Here is a 26769-nt window from a genome sequence, read left to right on the forward strand (position 1 = left end):
TATATATATATATATATATATATATATATATATATATATATTTCTCCGCCGAAATCACTTTTAAACCCATTTCCACCTTTTTTTCCCTTCTCTTCCTCTTACTTTTTTTTCACGTTTTTTTACGTTTTTCTCCTTTTCGCCTCTTTTCTGGGCGTATTATTCTTCTTTTTCTTCTTTTTTTTCGTCTAATGCATACCCCATCAGTGCAGCAATGCTTATTCAATACCGCCAGCAGATGGAGACACTGGGGGATAATTTTCTAAGGATTTATACTGATTTTTCCTGTCTGAATTTGTCGCACAGAAAGTTGCAGGCCAAATATGTGTGACATTTCTGCGACTTTAGCTTCTAGAGCATTTTTACAACATTATACATAGGTGCTGAATACATAAAAAGCGACTGTTCAGCGACAGACAAGTCGCATCGGCTGAAAGTAGGCCAGAATGTCAGTCCATGTTGGAGCAGGTTTAGATACAGTCTAAAGTATAGATCTCAAAGTCTGTGCACAGAATTTAGCAAGGGCCTCGCACCTTCTGATGCATCAGGTAGGTGCACAATAGCATAGCCTAACCCTCTGTACTTTGGTCTATATTGATGCGGGACATTATTGCTAAGCTGATGACCAATCCATTAGTGCAATGGATGGCTGGAAGCATTTGTCTTTGCCTTTGCAATACCACAGAAGCAATGCATGGTCAATGTACAGCAATGACACACCTGTGTGAACAGCCAGGAGACCCCCCCCCCCCCCCATGTTATGTTACATAGTTACATAGTTAGTACGGTCGAAAAAAGACATATGTCCATCAAGTTCAACCAGGGAATTAAGGGGTAGGGGTGTGGCGCGATATTGGGGAAGGGATGAGATTTTATATTTCTTCATAAGCATTAATCTTATTTTGTCAATTAGGAACATTCAGCACCCACCCGCTATCAAGGCAGCTGCCTATCATGTCATGCCCTACCTGCACAGGTGTGCTGGCTACTCAAATGATCCAATTAAGGAGGCCATTTAGTCAGCAGCAGCAGAAGTCCTGTGCCTGGACGCTCCAACAGCGGCCAGACACAAGCAGAAGCAGAAGCAGCAGAAGCAGCAGCAGCACCACCTTTTGTTTTTTGGCTGCAGCAGCAGCAAGGCCCACAGGGCTGGCTAGCTGGCTAGCCAGCAAGCAGGTAGCAATGAAAGTAGGAATCTTTCTTTTTAACCCTGTAAGGGGGTGGTGCACTGTACCCGAAGATACTGCCATATCGGGTCAATGCATAGGGCGACGGAAGCAAGCTTCGAAATCGGCCCCCGTTCTCAAAAATCCATTTAATATATGGTCCCCAGATAGGGGACGTATCAGATATTAAACTGATAAGAACAGATACTACACTTGATCTTAGCCAAAAGGCCGAGAAGCGATAACCGTGAAAGGGGCGGGCCCAACAAGGTGCCCTTCATGGGCACTATCACTGCTTGCTGTCAGGGAGGCTGCCAGACAATTTTCCATGCACACTCTGGGCTGGGGGGCAGTCAACCACCAGTACACACAGCAGAACCTAAACCCATACCATTATTGCTAAGCAGCAAGACAGGGGCCCATTGCACTCCCACGGGGCCTTTTTAAATGCAATCCATAACCCGGATTTGCCAGGAACCCTTCTTACTCCTCCTACTTGCATGTGACACTGGGCTTAGGATCTGCATAGGAAACACACACACAAGCACACACCTACCTTTGTTGCCTGCAGATGCCTCCTTGGCTGTCCCCAAACGGTATCAAACCAACACCCACGGGAAGCTGTAAGCATAGAGGACATGCCTGCACCCCATTGGACTTACCTGTGTGGGTTAAATCCGGGTTATTTGACAACCTATGGCGGTGATGGTTCTGCTCAGGCAGAGCAGTGCTGATGCTCCTCATAAAGCTGTCGCTGCTGTGAAGGTTCTAGGTGACATCACAAATCCCTATGGTTACATACACAACAAAGCTGGGTTGTTGTTGTTTACACTCTGCAAGGCCTGTGGAAGTGAGTGACATCATAGCACTGTAGTTCTGAGGGTTCTAGATGGATGCAACAATCTCCTGTTGCTTCTATGAAGGCCATAATAGACGACATCACCAAACAGCTCCATAGTCACATACACAGCAAAGGAGAGATGTTGTTTACACCTAGTGATGTCAGTGGTATTGAGTGACATCACAGCACAGTGCTAAGGCTCCTGGGCCTGGACACAGCAGCGGCTGCAATATCTCAACGGAGAATACGTTTATATATATGTGTGTGTGTGCGCGTATATATATATATATATATATATATATATATATATATATATATATATTTCTCCGCCGAAATCACTTTTAAACCCATTTCCACCTTTTTTTCCCTTCTCTTCCTCTTACTTTTTTTTCACGTTTTTTTATGTTTTTCTCCTTTTCGCCTCTTTTCTGGGCGTATTATTCTTCTTTTTCTTCTTTTTTTTCGTCTAATGCATACCCCATCAGTGCAGCAATGCTTATTCAATACCGCCAGCAGATGGAGACACTGGGGGATAATTTTCTAAGGATTTATACTGATTTTTCCTGTCTGAATTTGTCGCACAGAAAGTTGCAGGCCAAATATGTGTGACATTTCTGCGACTTTAGCTTCTAGAGCATTTTTACAACATTATACATAGGTGCTGAATACATAAAAAGCGACTGTTCAGCGACAGACAAGTCGCATCGGCTGAAAGTAGGCCAGAATGTCAGTCCATGTTGGAGCAGGTTTAGATACAGTCTAAAGTATAGATCTCAAAGTCTGTGCACAGAATTTAGCAAGGGCCTCGCACCTTCTGATGCATCAGGTAGGTGCACAATAGCATAGCCTAACCCTCTGTACTTTGGTCTATATTGATGCGGGACATAGACAGCCAGCTGATGACCAATCCATTAGTGCAATGGATGGCTGGAAGCATTTGTCTTTGCCTTTGCAATACCACAGAAGCAATGCATGGTCAATGTACAGCAATGACACACCTGTGTGAACAGCCAGGAGACCCCCCCCCCCCCCCCCATGTTATGTTACATAGTTACATAGTTAGTACGGTCGAAAAAAGACATATGTCCATCAAGTTCAACCAGGGAATTAAGGGGTAGGGGTGTGGCGCGATATTGGGGAAGGGATGAGATTTTATATTTCTTCATAAGCATTAATCTTATTTTGTCAATTAGGAACATTCAGCACCCACCCGCTATCAAGGCAGCTGCCTATCATGTCATGCCCTACCTGCACAGGTGTGCTGGCTACTCAAATGATCCAATTAAGGAGGCCATTTAGTCAGCAGCAGCAGAAGTCCTGTGCCTGGACGCTCCAACAGCGGCCAGACACAAGCAGAAGCAGAAGCAGCAGAAGCAGCAGCAGCACCACCTTTTGTTTTTTGGCTGCAGCAGCAGCAAGGCCCACAGGGCTGGCTAGCTGGCTAGCCAGCAAGCAGGTAGCAATGAAAGTAGGAATCTTTCTTTTTAACCCTGTAAGGGGGTGGTGCACTGTACCCGAAGATACTGCCATATCGGGTCAATGCATAGGGCGACGGAAGCAAGCTTCGAAATCGGCCCCCGTTCTCAAAAATCCATTTAATATATGGTCCCCAGATAGGGGACGTATCAGATATTAAACTGATAAGAACAGATACTACACTTGATCTTAGCCAAAAGGCCGAGAAGCGATAACCGTGAAAGGGGCGGGCCCAACAAGGTGCCCTTCATGGGCACTATCACTGCTTGCTGTCAGGGAGGCTGCCAGACAATTTTCCATGCACACTCTGGGCTGGGGGGCAGTCAACCACCAGTACACACAGCAGAACCTAAACCCATACCATTATTGCTAAGCAGCAAGACAGGGGCCCATTGCACTCCCACGGGGCCTTTTTAAATGCAATCCATAACCCGGATTTGCCAGGAACCCTTCTTACTCCTCCTACTTGCATGTGACACTGGGCTTAGGATCTGCATAGGAAACACACACACAAGCACACACCTACCTTTGTTGCCTGCAGATGCCTCCTTGGCTGTCCCCAAACGGTATCAAACCAACACCCACGGGAAGCTGTAAGCATAGAGGACATGCCTGCACCCCATTGGACTTACCTGTGTGGGTTAAATCCGGGTTATTTGACAACCTATGGCGGTGATGGTTCTGCTCAGGCAGAGCAGTGCTGTCCTCATAAAGCTGTCGCTGCTGTGAAGGTTCTAGGTGACATCACAAATCCCTATGGTTACATACACAACAAAGCTGGGTTGTTGTTGTTTACACTCTGCAAGGCCTGTGGAAGTGAGTGACATCATAGCACTGTAGTTCTGAGGGTTCTAGATGGATGCAACAATCTCCTGTTGCTTCTATGAAGGCCATAATAGACGACATCACCAAACAGCTCCATAGTCACATACACAGCAAAGGAGAGATGTTGTTTACACCTAGTGATGTCAGTGGTATTGAGTGACATCACAGCACAGTGCTAAGGCTCCTGGGCCTGGACACAGCAGCGGCTGCAATATCTCAACAGAGAATACGTTTATATATATGTGTGTGTGTGCGCGTATATATATATATATATATATATATATATATATATATATATATATTTCTCCGCCGAAATCACTTTTAAACCCATTTCCACCTTTTTTTCCCTTCTCTTCCTCTTACTTTTTTTTCACGTTTTTTTACGTTTTTCTCCTTTTCGCCTCTTTTCTGGGCGTATTATTCTTCTTTTTCTTCTTTTTTTTCGTCTAATGCATACCCCATCAGTGCAGCAATGCTTATTCAATACCGCCAGCAGATGGAGACACTGGGGGATAATTTTCTAAGGATTTATACTGATTTTTCCTGTCTGAATTTGTCGCACAGAAAGTTGCAGGCCAAATATGTGTGACATTTCTGCGACTTTAGCTTCTAGAGCATTTTTACAACATTATACATAGGTGCTGAATACATAAAAAGCGACTGTTCAGCGACAGACAAGTCGCATCGGCTGAAAGTAGGCCAGAATGTCAGTCCATGTTGGAGCAGGTTTAGATACAGTCTAAAGTATAGATCTCAAAGTCTGTGCACAGAATTTAGCAAGGGCCTCGCACCTTCTGATGCATCAGGTAGGTGCACAATAGCATAGCCTAACCCTCTGTACTTTGGTCTATATTGATGCGGGACATAGACAGCCAGCTGATGACCAATCCATTAGTGCAATGGATGGCTGGAAGCATTTGTCTTTGCCTTTGCAATACCACAGAAGCAATGCATGGTCAATGTACAGCAATGACACACCTGTGTGAACAGCCAGGAGACCCCCCCCCCCCCCCCCCATGTTATGTTACATAGTTACATAGTTAGTACGGTCGAAAAAAGACATATGTCCATCAAGTTCAACCAGGGAATTAAGGGGTAGGGGTGTGGCGCGATATTGGGGAAGGGATGAGATTTTATATTTCTTCATAAGCATTAATCTTATTTTGTCAATTAGGAACATTCAGCACCCACCCGCTATCAAGGCAGCTGCCTATCATGTCATGCCCTACCTGCACAGGTGTGCTGGCTACTCAAATGATCCAATTAAGGAGGCCATTTAGTCAGCAGCAGCAGAAGTCCTGTGCCTGGACGCTCCAACAGCGGCCAGACACAAGCAGAAGCAGAAGCAGCAGAAGCAGCAGCAGCACCACCTTTTGTTTTTTGGCTGCAGCAGCAGCAAGGCCCACAGGGCTGGCTAGCTGGCTAGCCAGCAAGCAGGTAGCAATGAAAGTAGGAATCTTTCTTTTTAACCCTGTAAGGGGGTGGTGCACTGTACCCGAAGATACTGCCATATCGGGTCAATGCATAGGGCGACGGAAGCAAGCTTCGAAATCGGCCCCCGTTCTCAAAAATCCATTTAATATATGGTCCCCAGATAGGGGACGTATCAGCTATTAAACTGATAAGAACAGATACTACACTTGATCTTAGCCAAAAGGCCGAGAAGCGATAACCGTGAAAGGGGCGGGCCCAACAAGGTGCCCTTCATGGGCACTATCACTGCTTGCTGTCAGGGAGGCTGCCAGACAATTTTCCATGCACACTCTGGGCTGGGGGGCAGTCAACCACCAGTACACACAGCAGAACCTAAACCCATACCATTATTGCTAAGCAGCAAGACAGGGGCCCATTGCACTCCCACGGGGCCTTTTTAAATGCAATCCATAACCCGGATTTGCCAGGAACCCTTCTTACTCCTCCTACTTGCATGTGACACTGGGCTTAGGATCTGCATAGGAAACACACACACAAGCACACACCTACCTTTGTTGCCTGCAGATGCCTCCTTGGCTGTCCCCAAACGGTATCAAACCAACACCCACGGGAAGCTGTAAGCATAGAGGACATGCCTGCACCCCATTGGACTTACCTGTGTGGGTTAAATCCGGGTTATTTGACAACCTATGGCGGTGATGGTTCTGCTCAGGCAGAGCAGTGCTGATGCTCCTCATAAAGCTGTCGCTGCTGTGAAGGTTCTAGGTGACATCACAAATCCCTATGGTTACATACACAACAAAGCTGGGTTGTTGTTGTTTACACTCTGCAAGGCCTGTGGAAGTGAGTGACATCATAGCACTGTAGTTCTGAGGGTTCTAGATGGATGCAACAATCTCCTGTTGCTTCTATGAAGGCCATAATAGACGACATCACCAAACAGCTCCATAGTCACATACACAGCAAAGGAGAGATGTTGTTTACACCTAGTGATGTCAGTGGTATTGAGTGACATCACAGCACAGTGCTAAGGCTCCTGGGCCTGGACACAGCAGCGGCTGCAATATCTCAACGGAGAATACGTTTATATATATGTGTGTGTGTGCGCGTATATATATATATATATATATATATATATATATATATATTTCTCCGTCGAAATCACTTTTAAACCCATTTCCACCTTTTTTTCCCTTCTCTTCCTCTTACTTTTTTTTCACGTTTTTTTACGTTTTTCTCCTTTTCGCCTCTTTTCTGGGCGTATTATTCTTCTTTTTCTTCTTTTTTTTCGTCTAATGCATACCCCATCAGTGCAGCAATGCTTATTCAATACCGCCAGCAGATGGAGACACTGGGGGATAATTTTCTAAGGATTTATACTGATTTTTCCTGTCTGAATTTGTCGCACAGAAAGTTGCAGGCCAAATATGTGTGACATTTCTGCGACTTTAGCTTCTAGAGCATTTTTACAACATTATACATAGGTCCTGAATACATAAAAAGCGACTGTTCAGCGACAGACAAGTCGCATCGGCTGAAAGTAGGCCAGAATGTCAGTCCATGTTGGAGCAGGTTTAGATACAGTCTAAAGTATAGATCTCAAAGTCTGTGCACAGAATTTAGCAAGGGCCTCGCACCTTCTGATGCATCAGGTAGGTGCACAATAGCATAGCCTAACCCTCTGTACTTTGGTCTATATTGATGCGGGACATAGACAGCCAGCTGATGACCAATCCATTAGTGCAATGGATGGCTGGAAGCATTTGTCTTTGCCTTTGCAATACCACAGAAGCAATGCATGGTCAATGTACAGCAATGACACACCTGTGTGAACAGCCAGGAGACCCCCCCCCCCCCCCCCCCATGTTATGTTACATAGTTACATAGTTAGTACGGTCGAAAAAAGACATATGTCCATCAAGTTCAACCAGGGAATTAAGGGGTAGGGGTGTGGCGCGATATTGGGGAAGGGATGAGATTTTATATTTCTTCATAAGCATTAATCTTATTTTGTCAATTAGGAACATTCAGCACCCACCCGCTATCAAGGCAGCTGCCTATCATGTCATGCCCTACCTGCACAGGTGTGCTGGCTACTCAAATGATCCAATTAAGGAGGCCATTTAGTCAGCAGCAGCAGAAGTCCTGTGCCTGGACGCTCCAACAGCGGCCAGACACAAGCAGAAGCAGAAGCAGCAGAAGCAGCAGCAGCACCACCTTTTGTTTTTTGGCTGCAGCAGCAGCAAGGCCCACAGGGCTGGCTAGCTGGCTAGCCAGCAAGCAGGTAGCAATGAAAGTAGGAATCTTTCTTTTTAACCCTGTAAGGGGGTGGTGCACTGTACCCGAAGATACTGCCATATCGGGTCAATGCATAGGGCGACGGAAGCAAGCTTCGAAATCGGCCCCCGTTCTCAAAAATCCATTTAATATATGGTCCCCAGATAGGGGACGTATCAGATATTAAACTGATAAGAACAGATACTACACTTGATCTTAGCCAAAAGGCCGAGAAGCGATAACCGTGAAAGGGGCGGGCCCAACAAGGTGCCCTTCATGGGCACTATCACTGCTTGCTGTCAGGGAGGCTGCCAGACAATTTTCCATGCACACTCTGGGCTGGGGGGCAGTCAACCACCAGTATACACAGCAGAACCTAAACCCATACCATTATTGCTAAGCAGCAAGACAGGGGCCCATTGCACTCCCACGGGGCCTTTTTAAATGCAATCCATAACCCGGATTTGCCAGGAACCCTTCTTACTCCTCCTACTTGCATGTGACACTGGGCTTAGGATCTGCATAGGAAACACACACACAAGCACACACCTACCTTTGTTGCCTGCAGATGCCTCCTTGGCTGTCCCCAAACGGTATCAAACCAACACCCACGGGAAGCTGTAAGCATAGAGGACATGCCTGCACCCCATTGGACTTACCTGTGTGGGTTAAATCCGGGTTATTTGACAACCTATGGCGGTGATGGTTCTGCTCAGGCAGAGCAGTGCTGATGCTCCTCATAAAGCTGTCGCTGCTGTGAAGGTTCTAGGTGACATCACAAATCCCTATGGTTACATACACAACAAAGCTGGGTTGTTGTTGTTTACACTCTGCAAGGCCTGTGGAAGTGAGTGACATCATAGCACTGTAGTTCTGAGGGTTCTAGATGGATGCAACAATCTCCTGTTGCTTCTATGAAGGCCATAATAGACGACATCACCAAACAGCTCCATAGTCACATACACAGCAAAGGAGAGATGTTGTTTACACCTAGTGATGTCAGTGGTATTGAGTGACATCACAGCACAGTGCTAAGGCTCCTGGGCCTGGACACAGCAGCGGCTGCAATATCTCAACGGAGAATACGTTTATATATATGTGTGTGTGTGCGCGTATATATATATATATATATATATATATATATATTTCTCCGCCGAAATCACTTTTAAACCCATTTCCACCTTTTTTTCCCTTCTCTTCCTCTTACTTTTTTTTCACGTTTTTTTACGTTTTTCTCCTTTTCGCCTCTTTTCTGGGCGTATTATTCTTCTTTTTCTTCTTTTTTTTCGTCTAATGCATACCCCATCAGTGCAGCAATGCTTATTCAATACCGCCAGCAGATGGAGACACTGGGGGATAATTTTCTAAGGATTTATACTGATTTTTCCTGTCTGAATTTGTCGCACAGAAAGTTGCAGGCCAAATATGTGTGACATTTCTGCGACTTTAGCTTCTAGAGCATTTTTACAACATTATACATAGGTGCTGAATACATAAAAAGCGACTGTTCAGCGACAGACAAGTCGCATCGGCTGAAAGTAGGCCAGAATGTCAGTCCATGTTGGAGCAGGTTTAGATACAGTCTAAAGTATAGATCTCAAAGTCTGTGCACAGAATTTAGCAAGGGCCTCGCACCTTCTGATGCATCAGGTAGGTGCACAATAGCATAGCCTAACCCTCTGTACTTTGGTCTATATTGATGCGGGACATAGACAGCCAGCTGATGACCAATCCATTAGTGCAATGGATGGCTGGAAGCATTTGTCTTTGCCTTTGCAATACCACAGAAGCAATGCATGGTCAATGTACAGCAATGACACACCTGTGTGAACAGCCAGGAGATCCCCCCCCCCCCATGTTATGTTACATAGTTACATAGTTAGTACGGTCGAAAAAAGACATATGTCCATCAAGTTCAACCAGGGAATTAAGGGGTAGGGGTGTGGCGCGATATTGGGGAAGGGATGAGATTTTATATTTCTTCATAAGCATTAATCTTATTTTGTCAATTAGGAACATTCAGCACCCACCCGCTATCAAGGCAGCTGCCTATCATGTCATGCCCTACCTGCACAGGTGTGCTGGCTACTCAAATGATCCAATTAAGGAGGCCATTTAGTCAGCAGCAGCAGAAGTCCTGTGCCTGGACGCTCCAACAGCGGCCAGACACAAGCAGAAGCAGAAGCAGCAGAAGCAGCAGCAGCACCACCTTTTGTTTTTTGGCTGCAGCAGCAGCAAGGCCCACAGGGCTGGCTAGCTGGCTAGCCAGCAAGCAGGTAGCAATGAAAGTAGGAATCTTTCTTTTTAACCCTGTAAGGGGGTGGTGCACTGTACCCGAAGATACTGCCATATCGGGTCAATGCATAGGGCGACGGAAGCAAGCTTCGAAATCGGCCCCCGTTCTCAAAAATCCATTTAATATATGGTCCCCAGATAGGGGACGTATCAGATATTAAACTGATAAGAACAGATACTACACTTGATCTTAGCCAAAAGGCCGAGAAGCGATAACCGTGAAAGGGGCGGGCCCAACAAGGTGCCCTTCATGGGCACTATCACTGCTTGCTGTCAGGGAGGCTGCCAGACAATTTTCCATGCACACTCTGGGCTGGGGGGCAGTCAACCACCAGTACACACAGCAGAACCTAAACCCATACCATTATTGCTAAGCAGCAAGACAGGGGCCCATTGCACTCCCACGGGGCCTTTTTAAATGCAATCCATAACCCGGATTTGCCAGGAACCCTTCTTACTCCTCCTACTTGCATGTGACACTGGGCTTAGGATCTGCATAGGAAACACACACACAAGCACACACCTACCTTTGTTGCCTGCAGATGCCTCCTTGGCTGTCCCCAAACGGTATCAAACCAACACCCACGGGAAGCTGTAAGCATAGAGGACATGCCTGCACCCCATTGGACTTACCTGTGTGGGTTAAATCCGGGTTATTTGACAACCTATGGCGGTGATGGTTCTGCTCAGGCAGAGCAGTGCTGATGCTCCTCATAAAGCTGTCGCTGCTGTGAAGGTTCTAGGTGACATCACAAATCCCTATGGTTACATACACAACAAAGCTGGGTTGTTGTTGTTTACACTCTGCATGGCCTGTGGAAGTGAGTGACATCATAGCACTGTAGTTCTGAGGGTTCTAGATGGATGCAACAATCTCCTGTTGCTTCTATGAAGGCCATAATAGACGACATCACCAAACAGCTCCATAGTCACATACACAGCAAAGGAGAGATGTTGTTTACACCTAGTGATGTCAGTGGTATTGAGTGACATCACAGCACAGTGCTAAGGCTCCTGGGCCTGGACACAGCAGCGGCTGCAATATCTCAACGGAGAATACGTTTATATATATGTGTGTGTGTGCGCGTATATATATATATATATATATATATATATATATATATATATATATATTTCTCCGCCGAAATCACTTTTAAACCCATTTCCACCTTTTTTTCCCTTCTCTTCCTCTTACTTTTTTTTCACGTTTTTTTACGTTTTTCTCCTTTTTGCCTCTTTTCTGGGCGTATTATTCTTCTTTTTCTTCTTTTTTTTCGTCTAATGCATACCCCATCAGTGCAGCAATGCTTATTCAATACCGCCAGCAGATGGAGACACTGGGGGATAATTTTCTAAGGATTTATACTGATTTTTCCTGTCTGAATTTGTCGCACAGAAAGTTGCAGGCCAAATATGTGTGACATTTCTGCGACTTTAGCTTCTAGAGCATTTTTACAACATTATACATAGGTGCTGAATACATAAAAAGCGACTGTTCAGCGACAGACAAGTCGCATCGGCTGAAAGTAGGCCAGAATGTCAGTCCATGTTGGAGCAGGTTTAGATACAGTCTAAAGTATAGATCTCAAAGTCTGTGCACAGAATTTAGCAAGGGCCTCGCACCTTCTGATGCATCAGGTAGGTGCACAATAGCATAGCCTAACCCTCTGTACTTTGGTCTATATTGATGCGGGACATAGACAGCCAGCTGATGACCAATCCATTAGTGCAATGGATGGCTGGAAGCATTTGTCTTTGCCTTTGCAATACCACAGAAGCAATGCATGGTCAATGTACAGCAATGACACACCTGTGTGAACAGCCAGGAGACCCCCCCCCCCCCATGTTATGTTACATAGTTACATAGTTAGTACGGTCGAAAAAAGACATATGTCCATCAAGTTCAACCAGGGAATTAAGGGGTAGGGGTGTGGCGCGATATTGGGGAAGGGATGAGATTTTATATTTCTTCATAAGCATTAATCTTATTTTGTCAATTAGGAACATTCAGCACCCACCCGCTATCAAGGCAGCTGCCTATCATGTCATGCCCTACCTGCACAGGTGTGCTGGCTACTCAAATGATCCAATTAAGGAGGCCATTTAGTCAGCAGCAGCAGAAGTCCTGTGCCTGGACGCTCCAACAGCGGCCAGACACAAGCAGAAGCAGAAGCAGCAGAAGCAGCAGCAGCACCACCTTTTGTTTTTTGGCTGCAGCAGCAGCAAGGCCCACAGGGCTGGCTAGCTGGCTAGCCAGCAAGCAGGTAGCAATGAAAGTAGGAATCTTTCTTTTTAACCCTGTAAGGGGGTGGTGCACTGTACCCGAAGATACTGCCATATCGGGTCAATGCATAGGGCGACGGAAGCAAGCTTCGAAATCGGCCCCCGTTCTCAAAAATCCATTTAATATATGGTCCCCAGATAGGGGACGTATCAGATATTAAACTGATAAGAACAGATACTACACTTGATCTTAGCCAAAAGGCCGAGAAGCGATAACCGTGAAAGGGGCGGGGCCCAACAAGGTGCCCTTCATGGGCACTATCACTGCTTGCTGTCAGGGAGGCTGCCAGACAATTTTCCATGCACACTCTGGGCTGGGGGGCAGTCAACCACCAGTACACACAGCAGAACCTAAACCCATACCATTATTGCTAAGCAGCAAGACAGGGGCCCATTGCACTCCCACGGGGCCTTTTTAAATGCAATCCATAACCCGGATTTGCCAGGAACCCTTCTTACTCCTCCTACTTGCATGTGACACTGGGCTTAGGATCTGCATAGGATACACACACACAAGCACACACCTACCTTTGTTGCCTGCAGATGCCTCCTTGGCTGTCCCCAAACGGTATCAAACCAACACCCACGGGAAGCTGTAAGCATAGAGGACATGCCTGCACCCCATTGGACTTACCTGTGTGGGTTAAATCCGGGTTATTTGACAACCTATGGCGGTGATGGTTCTGCTCAGGCAGAGCAGTGCTGATGCTCCTCATAAAGCTGTCGCTGCTGTGAAGGTTCTAGGTGACATCACAAATCCCTATGGTTACATACACAACAAAGCTGGGTTGTTGTTGTTTACACTCTGCAAGGCCTGTGGAAGTGAGTGACATCATAGCACTGTAGTTCTGAGGGTTCTAGATGGATGCAACAATCTCCTGTTGCTTCTATGAAGGCCATAATAGACGACATCACCAAACAGCTCCATAGTCACATACACAGCAAAGGAGAGATGTTGTTTACACCTAGTGATGTCAGTGGTATTGAGTGACATCACAGCACAGTGCTAAGGCTCCTGGGCCTGGACACAGCAGCGGCTGCAATATCTCAACGGAGAATACGTTTATATCTATGTGTGTGTGTGCGCATATATATATATATATATATATATATATATATATATATATATATATATTTCTCCGCCGAAATCACTTTTAAACCCATTTCCACCTTTTTTTCCCTTCTCTTCCTCTTACTTTTTTTTCACGTTTTTTTACGTTTTTCTCCTTTTCGCCTCTTTTCTGGGCGTATTATTCTTCTTTTTCTTCTTTTTTTCCGTCTAATGCATACCCCATCAGTGCAGCAATGCTTATTCAATACCGCCAGCAGATGGAGACACTGGGGGATAATTTTCTAAGGATTTATACTGATTTTTCCTGTCTGAATTTGTCGCACAGAAAGTTGCAGGCCAAATATGTGTGACATTTCTGCGACTTTAGCTTCTAGAGCATTTTTACAACATTATACATAGGTGCTGAATACATAAAAAGCGACTGTTCAGCGACAGACAAGTCGCATCGGCTGAAAGTAGGCCAGAATGTCAGTCCATGTTGGAGCAGGTTTAGATACAGTCTAAAGCATAGATCTCAAAGTCTGTGCACAGAATTTAGCAAGGGCCTCACACCTTCTGATGCATCAGGTAGGTGCACAATAGCATAGCCTAACCCTCTGTACTTTGGTCTATATTGATGCGGGACATAGACAGCCAGCTGATGACCAATCCATTAGTGCAATGGATGGCTGGAAGCATTTGTCTTTGCCTTTGCAATACCACAGAAGCAATGCATGGTCAATGTACAGCAATGACACACCTGTGTGAACAGCCAGGAGACCCCCCCCCATGTTATGTTACATAGTTACATAGTTAGTACGGTCGAAAAAAGACATATGTCCATCACGTTCAACCAGGGAATTAAGGGGTAGGGGTGTGGCGCGATATTGGGGAAGGGATGAGATTTTATATTTCTTCATAAGCATTAATCTTATTTTGTCAATTAGGAACATTCAGCACCCACCCGCTATCAAGGCAGCTGCCTATCATGTCATGCCCTACCTGCACAGGTGTGCTGGCTACTCAAATGATCCAATTAAGGAGGCCATTTAGTCAGCAGCAGCAGAAGTCCTGTGCCTGGACGCTCCAACAGGGGCCAGACACAAGCAGAAGCAGAAGCAGCAGAAGCAGCAGCAGCACCACCTTTTGTTTTTTGGCTGCAGCAGCAGCAAGGCCCACAGGGCTGGCTAGCTGGCTAGCCAGCAAGCAGGTAGCAATGAAAGTAGGAATCTTTCTTTTTAACCCTGTAAGGGGGTGGTGCACTGTACCCGAAGATACTGCCATATCGGGTCAATGCATAGGGCGACGGAAGCAAGCTTCGAAATCGGCCCCCGTTCTCAAAAATCCATTTAATATATGGTCCCCAGATAGGGGACGTATCAGATATTAAACTGATAAGAACAGATACTACACTTGATCTTAGCCAAAAGGCCGAGAAGCGATAACCGTGAAAGGGGCGGGCCCAACAAGGTCCCCTTCATGGGCACTATCACTGCTTGCTGTCAGGGAGGCTGCCAGACAATTTTCCATGCACACTCTGGGCTGGGGGGCAGTCAACCACCAGTACACACAGCAGAACCTAAACCCATACCATTATTGCTAAGCAGCAAGACAGGGGCCCATTGCACTCCCACGGGGCCTTTTTAAATGCAATCCATAACCCGGATTTGCCAGGAACCCTTCTTACTCCTCCTACTTGCATGTGACACTGGGCTTAGGATCTGCATAGGAAACACACACACAAGCACACACCTACCTTTGTTGCCTGCAGATGCCTCCTTGGCTGTCCCCAAACGGTATCAAACCAACACCCACGGGAAGCTGTAAGCATAGAGGACATGCCTGCACCCCATTGGACTTACCTGTGTGGGTTAAATCCGGGTTATTTGACAACCTATGGCGGTGATGGTTCTGCTCAGGCAGAGCAGTGCTGATGCTCCTCATAAAGCTGTCGCTGCTGTGAAGGTTCTAGGTGACATCACAAATCCCTATGGTTACATACACAACAAAGCTGGGTTGTTGTTGTTTACACTCTGCAAGGCCTGTGGAAGTGAGTGACATCATAGCACTGTAGTTCTGAGGGTTCAAGATGGATGCAACAATCTCCTGTTGCTTCTATGAAGGCCGTAATAGACGACATCACCAAACAGCTCCATAGTCACATACACAGCAAAGGAGAGATGTTGTTTACACCTAGTGATGTCAGTGGTATTGAGTGACATCACAGCACAGTGCTAAGGCTCCTGGGCCTGGACACAGCAGCGGCTGCAATATCTCAACGGAGAATACGTTTATATCTATGTGTGTGGTGTGCGCATATATATATATATATATATATATATATATATATATATATATATATATTTCTCCGCCGAAATCACTTTTAAACCCATTTCCACCTTTTTTTCCCTTCTCTTCCTCTTACTTTTTTTTCACGTTTTTTTTACGTTTTTCTCCTTTTCGCCTCTTTTCTGGGCGTATTATTCTTCTTTTTCTTCTTTTTTTTCGTCTAATGCATACCCCATCAGTGCAGCAATGCTTATTCAATACCGCCAGCAGATGGAGACACTGGGGGATAATTTTCTAAGGATTTATACTGATTTTTCCTGTCTGAATTTGTCACACAGAAAGTTGCAGGCCAAATATGTGTGACATTTCTGCGACTTTAGCTTCTAGAGCATTTTTACAACATTATACATAGGTGCTGAATACATAAAAAGCGACTGTTCAGCGACAGACAAGTCGCATCGGCTGAAAGTAGGCCAGAATGTCAGTCCATGTTGGAGCAGGTTTAGATACAGTCTAAAGCATAGATCTCAAAGTCTGTGCACAGAATTTAGCAAGGGCCTCGCACCTTCTGATGCATCAGGTAGGTGCACAATAGCATAGCCTAACCCTCTGTACTTTGGTCTATATTGATGCGGGACATAGACAGCCAGCTGATGACCAATCCATTAGTGCAATGGATGGCTGGGAAGCATTTGTCTTTGCCTTTGCAATACCACAGAAGCAATGCATGGTCAATGTACAGCAATGACACACCTGTCGTGAACAGCCAGGAGACCCCCCCCCCCCCATGTTATGTTACATAGTTACATAGTTAGTACGGTCGAAAAAAGACAATATGTCCATCAACGTTCAACCAGGGAATTAAGGGGGTAGGGGTGTGGCGCGATATTGGGGAAGGGATGAGATTTTATATTTCTTCATAAGCATTAATCTTATTTTGTCAATTAGGAACATTCAGCACCCACCCGCTATCAAGGCAGCTGCCTATCATGTCATGCCCTACCTGCACAGGTGTGCTGGCTACTCAAATGATCCAATTAAGGAGGCCATTTAGTCAGCAGCAGCAGAAGTCCTGTGCCTGGACGCTCCAACAGGGGCCAGACACAAGCAGAAGCAGAAGCAGCAGAAGCAGCAGCAGCACCACCTTTTGTTTTTTGGCTGCAGCAGCAGCAAGGCCCACAGGGCTGGCTAGCTGGCTAGCCAGCAAGCAGGTAGCAATGAAAGTAGGAATCTTTCTTTTTAACCCTGTAAGGGGGGTGGTGCACTGTACCCGAAGATACTGCCATATCGGGTCAATGCATAGGGCGACGGAAGCAAGCTTCGAAATCGGCCCCCGTTCTCAAAAATCCATTTTAATATATGGTCCCCAGATAGGGGACGTATCAGATATTAAACTGATAAGAACAGATACTACACTTGATCTTAGCCAAAAGGCCGAGAAGCGATAACCGTGAAAGGGGCAGGCCCAACAAGGTCCCCTTCATGGGCACTATCACTGCTTGCTGTCAGGGAGGCTGCCAGACAATTTTCCATGCACACTCTGGGCTGGGGGGCAGTCAACCACCAGTACACACAGCAGAACCTAAACCCATACCATTATTGCTAAGCAGCAAGACAGGGGCCCATTGCACTCCCACGGGGCCTTTTTAAATGCAATCCATAACCCGGATTTGCCAGGAACCCTTCTTACTCCTCCTACTTGCATGTGACACTGGGCTTAGGATCTGCATAGGAAACACACACACAAGCACACACCTACCTTTGTTGCCTGCAGATGCCTCCTTGGCTGTCCCAAACGGTATCAAACCAACACCCACGGGAAGCTGTAAGCATAGAGGACATGCCTGCACCCATTGGACTTACCTGTGTGGGGTTAAATCCGGGTTATTTGACAACCTATGGCGGTGATGGTTCTGCTCAGGCAGAGCAGTGCTGATGCTCCTCATAAAGCTGTCGCTGCTGTGAAGGTTCTAGGTGACATCACAAATCCCTATGGTTACATACACAACAAAGCTGGGTTGTTGTTGTTTACACTCTGCAAGGCCTGTGGAAGTGAGTGACATCATAGCACTGTAGTTCTGAGGGTTCAAGATGGATGCAACAATCTCCTGTTGCTTCTATGAAGGCCGTAATAGACGACATCACCAAACAGCTCCATAGTCACATACACAGCAAAGGAGAGATGTTGTTTACACCTAGTGATGTCAGTGGTATTGAGTGACATCACAGCACAGTGCTAAGGCTCCTGGGCCTGGACACAGCAGCGGTCTGCAATATCTCAACGGAGAATACGTTTATATCTATGTGTGTGTGTGCGCATATATATATATATATATATATATATATATATAAATATATATATATATATTTCTCCGCCGAAATCACTTTTAAACCCATTTCCACCTTTTTTTCCCTTCTCTTCCTCTTACTTTTTTTTCACGTTTTTTTACGTTTTTCTCCTTTTCGCCTCTTTTCTGGGCGTATTATTCTTCTTTTTCTTCTTTTTTTCGTCTAATGCATACCCCATCAGTGCAGCAATGCTTATTCAATACCGCCAGCAGATGGAGACACTGGGGGGGATAATTTTCTAAGGATTTATACTGATTTTTCCTGTCTGAATTTGTCGCACAGAAAGTTGCAGGCCAAATATGTGTGACATTTCTGCGACTTTAGCTTCTAGAGCATTTTTACAACATTATACATAGGTGCTGAATACATAAAAAGCGACTGTTCAGCGACAGACAAGTCGCATCGGCTGAAAGTAGGCCAGAATGTCAGTCCATGTTGGAGCAGGTTTAGATACAGTCTAAAGCATAGATCTCAAAGTCTGTGCACAGATTTAGCAAGGGCCTCGCACCTTCTGATGCATCAGGTAGGTGCACAATAGCATAGCCTAACCCTCTGTACTTTGGTCTATATTGATGCGGGGACATAGACAGCCAGCTGATGACCAATCCATTAGTGCAATGGATGGCTGGAAGCATTTGTCTTTGCCTTTGCAATACCACAGAAGCAATGCATGGTCAATGTACAGCAATGACACACCTGTGTGAACAGCCAGGAGACCCCCCCCATGTTATGTTACATAGTTACATAGTTAGTACGGTCGAAAAAAGACATATGTCCATCACGTTCAACCAGGGAATTAAGGGGTAGGGGTGTGGCGCGATATTGGGGAAGGGATGAGATTTTATATTTCTTCATAAGCATTAATCTTATTTTGTCAATTAGGAACATTCAGCACCCACCCGCTATCAAGGCAGCTGCCTATCATGTCATGCCCTAACCTGCACAGGTGTGCTGGCTACTCAAATGATCCAATTAAGGAGGTCATTTAGTCAGCAGCAGCAGAAGTCCTGTGCCTGGACGCTCCAACAGGGGCCAGACACAAGCAGAAGCAGAAGCAGCAGAAGCAGCAGAAGCAGCAGCAGCACCACCTTTTGTTTTTTGGCTGCAGCAGCAGCAAGGCCCACAGGCTGGCTAGCTGGCTAGCCAGCAAGCAGGTAGCAATGAAAGTAGGAATCTTTCTTTTTAACCCTGTAAGGGGGGTGGTGCACTGTACCCGAAGATACTGCCATATCGGGTCAATGCATAGGGCGACGGAAGCAAGCTTCGAAATCGGCCCCCGTTCTCAAAAATCCATTTAATATATGGTCCCCAGATAGGGGACGTATCAGATATTAAACTGATAAGAACAGATACTACACTTGATCTTAGCCAAAAGGCCGAGAAGCGATAACCGTGAAAGGGGCGGGCCCAACAAGGTCCCCCTTCATGGGCACTATCACTGCTTGCTGTCAGGGAGGCTGCCAGACAATTTTCCATGCACACTCTGGGCTGGGGGGCAGTCAACCACCAGTACACCACAGCAGAACCTAAACCCATACCATTATTGCTAAGCAGCAAGGACAGGGGCCCATTGCACTCCCACGGGGCCTTTTTAAATGCAATCCATAACCCGGATTTGCCAGGAACCCTTCTTACTCCTCCTACTTGCATGTGACACTGGGCTTAGGATCTGCATAGGAAACACACACACAAGCACACACCTACCTTTGTTGCCTGCAGATGCCTCCTTGGCTGTCCCCAAACGGTATCAAACCAACACCCACGGGAAGCTGTAAGCATAGAGGACATGCCTGCACCCCATTGGACTTACCTGTGTGGGTTAAATCCGGGTTATTTGACAACCTATGGCGGTGATGGTTCTGCTCAGGCAGAGCAGTGCTGATGCTCCTCATAAAGCTGTCGCTGCTGTGAAGGTTCTAGGTGACATCACAAATCCCTATGGTTACATACACAACAAAGCTGGGTTGTTGTTGTTTACACTCTGCAAGGCCTGTGGAAGTGAGTGACATCATAGCACTGTAGTTCTGAGGGTTCAAGATGGATGCAACAATCTCCTGTTGCTTCTATGAAGCCCGTAATAGACGACATCACCAAACAGCTCCATAGTCACATACACAGCAAAGGAGAGATGTTGTTTACACCTAGTGATGTCAGTGGTATTGAGTGACATCACAGCACAGTGCTAAGGCTCCTGGGCCTGGACACAGCAGCGGCTGCAATATCTCAACGGAGAATACGTTTATATCTATGTGTGTGTGTGCGCATATATATATATATATATATATATATATATATATATATATATATATATATTTCTCCGCCGAAATCACTTTTAAACCCATTTCCACCTTTTTTTCCCTTCTCTTCCTCTTACTTTTTTTTCACGTTTTTTTTTACGTTTTTCTCCTTTTCGCCTCTTTTCTGGGCGTATTATTCTTCTTTTTCTTCTTTTTTTTCGTCTAATGCATACCCCATCAGTGCAGCAATGCTTATTCAATACCGCCAGCAGATGGAGACACTGGGGGATAATTTTCTAAGGATTTATACTGATTTTTCCTGTCTGAATTTGTCGCACAGAAAGTTGCAGGCCAAATATGTGTGACATTTCTGCGACTTTAGCTTCTAGAGCATTTTTACAACATTATACATAGGTGCTGAATACATAAAAAGCGACTGTTCAGCGACAGACAAGTCGCATCGGCTGAAAGTAGGCCTGAATGTCAGTCCATGTTGGAGCAGGTTTAGATACAGTCTAAAGCATAGATCTCAAAGTCTGTGCACAGAATTTAGCAAGGGCCTCGCACCTTCTGATGCATCAGGTAGGTGCACAATAGCATAGCCTAACCCTCTGTACTTTGGTCTATATTGATGCGGGACATAGACAGCCAGCTGATGACCAATCCATTAGTGCAATGGATGGCTGGAAGCATTTGTCTTTGCCTTTGCAATACCACAGAAGCAATGCATGGTCAATGTACAGCAATGACACACCTGTGTGAACAGCCAGGAGACCCCCCCCCCCCCCCCATGTTATGTTACATAGTTACATAGTTAGTACGGTCGAAAAAAGACATATGTCCATCACGTTCAACCAGGGAATTAAGGGGTAGGGGTGTGGCGCGATATTGGGGAAGGGATGAGATTTTATATTTCTTCATAAGCATTAATCTTATTTTGTCAATTAGGAACATTCAGCACCCACCCGCTATCAAGGCAGCTGCCTATCATGTCATGCCCTACCTGCACAGGTGTGCTGGCTACTCAAATGATCCAATTAAGGAGGCCATTTAGTCAGCAGCAGCAGAAGTCCTGTGCCTGGACGCTCCAACAGGGGCCAGACACAAGCAGAAGCAGCAGAAGCAGCAGCAGCACCACCTTTTGTTTTTTGGCTGCAGCAGCAGCAAGGCCCACAGGGCTGGCTAGCTGGCTAGCCAGCAAGCAGGGTAGCAATGAAAGTAGGAATCTTTCTTTTTAACCCTGTAAGGGGGTGGTGCACTGTACCCGAAGATACTGCCATATCGGGTCAATGCATAGGGCGACGGAAGCAAGCTTCGAAATCGGCCCCCGTTCTCAAAAATCCATTTAATATATGGTCCCCCAGATAGGGGACGTATCAGATATTAAACTGATAAGAACAGATACTACACTTGATCTTAGCCAAAAGGCCGAGAAGCGATAACCGTGAAAGGGGCGGGCCCAACAAGGTCCCCTTCATGGGCACTATCACTGCTTGCTGTCAGGGAGGCTGCCAGACAATTTTCCATGCACACTCTGGGCTGGGGGGCAGTCAACCACCAGTACACACAGCAGAACCTAAACCCATACCATTATTGCTAAGCAGCAAGACAGGGGCCCATTGCACTCCCACGGGGCCTTTTTAAATGCAATCCATAACCCGGATTTGCCAGGAACCCTTCTTACTCCTCCTACTTGCATGTGACACTGGGCTTAGGATCTGCATAGGAAACACACACACAAGCACACACCTACCTTTGTTGCCTGCAGATGCCTCCTTGGCTGTCCCCAAACGGTATCAAACCAACACCCACGGGAAGCTGTAAGCATAGAGGACATGCCTGCACCCCATTGGACTTACCTGTGTGGGTTAAATCCGGGTTATTTGACAACCTATGGCGGTGATGGTTCTGCTCAGGCAGAGCAGTGCTGATGCTCCTCATAAAGCTGTCGCTGCTGTGAAGGTTCTAGGTGACATCACAAATCCCTTTGGTTACATACACAACAAAGCTGGGTTGTTGTTGTTTACACTCTGCAAGGCCTGTGGAAGTGAGTGACATCATAGCACTGTAGTTCTGAGGGTTCAAGATGGATGCAACAATCTCCTGTTGCTTCTATGAAGGCCGTAATAGACGACATCACCAAACAGCTCCATAGTCACATACACAGCAAAGGAGAGATGTTGTTTACACCTAGTGATGTCAGTGGTATTGAGTGACATCACAGCACAGTGCTAAGGCTCCTGGGCCTGGACACAGCAGCGGCTGCAATATCTCAACGGAGAATACGTTTATATCTATGTGTGTGTGTGCGCATATATATATATATATATATATATATATATATATATATATATATATATATATATATATTTCTCCGCCGAAATCACTTTTAAACCCATTTCCACCTTTTTTTCCCTTCTCTTCCTCTTACTTTTTTTTCACGTTTTTTTACGTTTTTCTCCTTTTCGCCTCTTTTCTGGGCGTATTATTCTTCTTTTTCTTCTTTTTTTTCGTCTAATGCATGCTTATTCAATACCGCCAGCAGATGGAGACACTGGGGGATAATTTTCTAAGGATTTATACTGATTTTTCCTGTCTGAATTTGTCGCACAGAAAGTTGCAGGCCAAATATGTGTGACATTTCTGCGACTTTAGCTTCTAGAGCATTTTTACAACATTATACATAGGTGCTGAATACATAAAAAGCGACTGTTCAGCGACAGACAAGTCGCATCGGCTGAAAGTAGGCCAGAATGTCAGTCCATGTTGGAGCAGGTTTAGATACAGTCTAAAGCATAGATCTCAAAGTCTGTGCACAGAATTTAGCAAGGGCCTCGCACCTTCTGATGCATCAGGTAGGTGCACAATAGCATAGCCTAACCCTCTGTACTTTGGTCTATATTGATGCGGGACATAGACAGCCAGCTGATGACCAATCCATTAGTGCAATGGATGGCTGGAAGCATTTGTCTTTGCCTTTGCAATACCACAGAAGCAATGCATGGTCAATGTACAGCAATGACACACCTGTGTGAACAGCCAGGAGACCCCCCCCCCCCCCCCATGTTATGTTACATAGTTACATAGTTAGTACGGTCGAAAAAAGACATATGTCCATCACGTTCAACCAGGGAATTAAGGGGTAGGGGTGTGGCGCGATATTGGGGAAGGGATGAGATTTTATATTTCTTCATAAGCATTAATCTTATTTTGTCAATTAGGAACATTCAGCACCCACCCGCTATCAAGGCAGCTGCCTATCATGTCATGCCCTACCTGCACAGGTGTGCTGGCTACTCAAATGATCCAATTAAGGAGGCCATTTAGTCAGCAGCAGCAGAAGTCCTGTGCCTGGACGCTCCAACAGGGGCCAGACACAAGCAGAAGCAGAAGCAGCAGAAGCAGCAGCAGCACCACCTTTTGTTTTTTGGCTGCAGCAGCAGCAAGGCCCACAGGGCTGGCTAGCTGGCTAGCCAGCAAGCAGGTAGCAATGAAAGTAGGAATCTTTCTTTTTAACCCTGTAAGGGGGTGGTGCACTGTACCCGAAGATACTGCCATATCGGGTCAATGCATAGGGCGACGGAAGCAAGCTTCGAAATCGGCCCCCGTTCTCAAAAATCCATTTAATATATGGTCCCCAGATAGGGGACGTATCAGATATTAAACTGATAAGAACAGATACTACACTTGATCTTAGCCAAAAGGCCGAGAAGCGATAACCGTGAAAGGGGCGGGCCCAACAAGGTCCCCTTCATGGGCACTATCACTGCTTGCTGTCAGGGAGGCTGCCAGACAATTTTCCATGCACACTCTGGGCTGGGGGGCAGTCAACCACCAGTACACACAGCAGAACCTAAACCCATACCATTATTGCTAAGCAGCAAGACAGGGGCCCATTGCACTCCCACGGGGCCTTTTTAAATGCAATCCATAACCCGGATTTGCCAGGAACCCTTCTTACTCCTCCTACTTGCATGTGACACTGGGCTTAGGATCTGCATAGGAAACACACACACAAGCACACACCTACCTTTGTTGCCTGCAGATGCCTCCTTGGCTGTCCCCAAACGGTATCAAACCAACACCCACGGGAAGCTGTAAGCATAGAGGACATGCCTGCACCCCATTGGACTTACCTGTGTGGGTTAAATCCGGGTTATTTGACAACCTATGGCGGTGATGGTTCTGCTCAGGCAGAGCAGTGCTGATGCTCCTCATAAAGCTGTCGCTGCTGTGAAGGTTCTAGGTGACATCACAAATCCCTATGGTTACATACACAACAAAGCTGGGTTGTTGTTGTTTACACTCTGCAAGGCCTGTGGAAGTGAGTGACATCATAGCACTGTAGTTCTGAGGGTTCAAGATGGATGCAACAATCTCCTGTTGCTTCTATGAAGGCCGTAATAGACGACATCACCAAACAGCTCCATAGTCACATACACAGCAAAGGAGAGATGTTGTTTACACCTAGTGATGTCAGTGGTATTGAGTGACATCACAGCACAGTGCTAAGGCTCCTGGGCCTGGACACAGCAGTGGCTGCAATATCTCAACGGAGAATACGTTTATATCTATGTGTGTGTGTGCGCATATATATATATATATATATATATATATATATATATTTCTCCGCCGAAATCACTTTTAAACCCATTTCCACCTTTTTTTCCCTTCTCTTCCTCTTACTTTTTTTTCACGTTTTTTTACGTTTTTCTCCTTTTCGCCTCTTTTCTGGGCGTATTATTCTTCTTTTTCTTCTTTTTTTCCGTCTAATGCATACCCCATCAGTGCAGCAATGCTTATTCAATACCGCCAGCAGATGGAGACACTGGGGGATAATTTTCTAAGGATTTATACTGATTTTTCCTGTCTGAATTTGTCGCACAGAAAGTTGCAGGCCAAATATGTGTGACATTTCTGCGACTTTAGCTTCTAGAGCATTTTTACAACATTATACATAGGTGCTGAATACATAAAAAGCGACTGTTCAGCGACAGACAAGTCGCATCGGCTGAAAGTAGGCCAGAATGTCAGTCCATGTTGGAGCAGGTTTAGATACAGTCTAAAGCATAGATCTCAAAGTCTGTGCACAGAATTTAGCAAGGGCCTCGCACCTTCTGATGCATCAGGTAGGTGCACAATAGCATAGCCTAACCCTCTGTACTTTGGTCTATATTGATGCGGGACATAGACAGCCAGCTGATGACCAATCCATTAGTGCAATGGATGGCTGGAAGCATTTGTCTTTGCCTTTGCAATACCACAGAAGCAATGCATGGTCAATGTACAGCAATGACACACCTGTGTGAACAGCCAGGAGACCCCCCCCCCCCCCCCCCATGTTATGTTACATAGTTACATAGTTAGTACGGTCGAAAAAAGACATATGTCCATCACGTTCAACCAGGGAATTAAGGGGTAGGGGTGTGGCGCGATATTGGGGAAGGGATGAGATTTTATATTTCTTCATAAGCATTAATCTTATTTTGTCAATTAGGAACATTCAGCACCCACCCGCTATCAAGGCAGCTGCCTATCATGTCATGCCCTACCTGCACAGGTGTGCTGGCTACTCAAATGATCCAATTAAGGAGGCCATTTAGTCAGCAGCAGCAGAAGTCCTGTGCCTGGACGCTCCAACAGGGGCCAGACACAAGCAGAAGCAGAAGCAGCAGAAGCAGGCAGCAGCACCACCTTTTGTTTTTTGGCTGCAGCAGCAGCAAGGCCCACAGGGCTGGCTAGCTGGCTAGCCAGCAAGCAGGTAGCAATGAAAGTAGGAATCTTTCTTTTTAACCCTGTAAGGGGGTGGTGCACTGTACCCGAAGATACTGCCATATCGGGTCAATGCATAGGGCGACGGAAGCAAGCTTCGAAATCGGCCCCCGTTCTCAAAAATCCATTTAATATATGGTCCCCAGATAGGGGACGTATCAGATATTAAACTGATAAGAACAGATACTACACTTGATCTTAGCCAAAAGGCCGAGAAGCGATAACCGTGAAAGGGGCGGGCCCAACAAGGTCCCCTTCATGGGCACTATCACTGCTTGCTGTCAGGGAGGCTGCCAGACAATTTTCCATGCACACTCTGGGCTGGGGGGCAGTCAACCACCAGTACACACAGCAGAACCTAAACCCATACCATTATTGCTAAGCAGCAAGACAGGGGCCCATTGCACTCCCACGGGGCCTTTTTAAATGCAATCCATAACCCGGATTTGCCAGGAACCCTTCTTACTCCTCCTACTT

The 26769-nt window shown here is 46.0% G+C and overlaps 12 non-coding genes across 12 annotated transcripts; all 12 read right to left on the reverse strand.

Annotated features, from left to right (window-relative positions):
- Positions 1-1215: 1215 nt before the first annotated feature.
- Positions 1216-1406, reverse strand: LOC130302464 (U2 spliceosomal RNA). The gene has a single exon (XR_008852667.1). It is a non-coding gene; the product is annotated as a U2 spliceosomal RNA (small nuclear RNA).
- A 2096-nt stretch (positions 1407-3502) lies between these two features.
- Positions 3503-3693, reverse strand: LOC130302465 (U2 spliceosomal RNA). Its single transcript, XR_008852668.1, has one exon. It is a non-coding gene; the product is annotated as a U2 spliceosomal RNA (small nuclear RNA).
- Positions 3694-5784: 2091 nt separating this feature from the next.
- On the reverse strand, positions 5785-5975 carry LOC130302477 (U2 spliceosomal RNA). The gene has a single exon (XR_008852680.1). It is a non-coding gene; the product is annotated as a U2 spliceosomal RNA (small nuclear RNA).
- Positions 5976-8065: 2090 nt separating this feature from the next.
- LOC130302467 (U2 spliceosomal RNA) lies at positions 8066-8256 on the reverse strand. The gene has a single exon (XR_008852670.1). It is a non-coding gene; the product is annotated as a U2 spliceosomal RNA (small nuclear RNA).
- Positions 8257-10334: 2078 nt separating this feature from the next.
- LOC130302469 (U2 spliceosomal RNA) lies at positions 10335-10525 on the reverse strand. The gene has a single exon (XR_008852671.1). It is a non-coding gene; the product is annotated as a U2 spliceosomal RNA (small nuclear RNA).
- A 2092-nt stretch (positions 10526-12617) lies between these two features.
- LOC130302470 (U2 spliceosomal RNA) lies at positions 12618-12808 on the reverse strand. The gene has a single exon (XR_008852672.1). It is a non-coding gene; the product is annotated as a U2 spliceosomal RNA (small nuclear RNA).
- A 2089-nt stretch (positions 12809-14897) lies between these two features.
- LOC130302471 (U2 spliceosomal RNA) lies at positions 14898-15088 on the reverse strand. Its single transcript, XR_008852673.1, has one exon. It is a non-coding gene; the product is annotated as a U2 spliceosomal RNA (small nuclear RNA).
- A 2100-nt stretch (positions 15089-17188) lies between these two features.
- LOC130302480 (U2 spliceosomal RNA) lies at positions 17189-17380 on the reverse strand. The gene has a single exon (XR_008852682.1). It is a non-coding gene; the product is annotated as a U2 spliceosomal RNA (small nuclear RNA).
- A 2100-nt stretch (positions 17381-19480) lies between these two features.
- On the reverse strand, positions 19481-19671 carry LOC130302472 (U2 spliceosomal RNA). Its single transcript, XR_008852674.1, has one exon. It is a non-coding gene; the product is annotated as a U2 spliceosomal RNA (small nuclear RNA).
- Positions 19672-21768: 2097 nt separating this feature from the next.
- LOC130302483 (U2 spliceosomal RNA) lies at positions 21769-21960 on the reverse strand. The gene has a single exon (XR_008852685.1). It is a non-coding gene; the product is annotated as a U2 spliceosomal RNA (small nuclear RNA).
- A 2086-nt stretch (positions 21961-24046) lies between these two features.
- LOC130302473 (U2 spliceosomal RNA) lies at positions 24047-24237 on the reverse strand. The gene has a single exon (XR_008852675.1). It is a non-coding gene; the product is annotated as a U2 spliceosomal RNA (small nuclear RNA).
- Positions 24238-26323: 2086 nt separating this feature from the next.
- On the reverse strand, positions 26324-26514 carry LOC130302474 (U2 spliceosomal RNA). The gene has a single exon (XR_008852677.1). It is a non-coding gene; the product is annotated as a U2 spliceosomal RNA (small nuclear RNA).
- Between the last annotated feature and the right edge of the window lie 255 nt (positions 26515-26769).

Source organism: Hyla sarda, unplaced genomic scaffold (assembly GCF_029499605.1).
Source record: "Hyla sarda isolate aHylSar1 unplaced genomic scaffold, aHylSar1.hap1 scaffold_1167, whole genome shotgun sequence".
Classification (NCBI taxonomy): Eukaryota; Metazoa; Chordata; class Amphibia; order Anura; family Hylidae; genus Hyla; species Hyla sarda.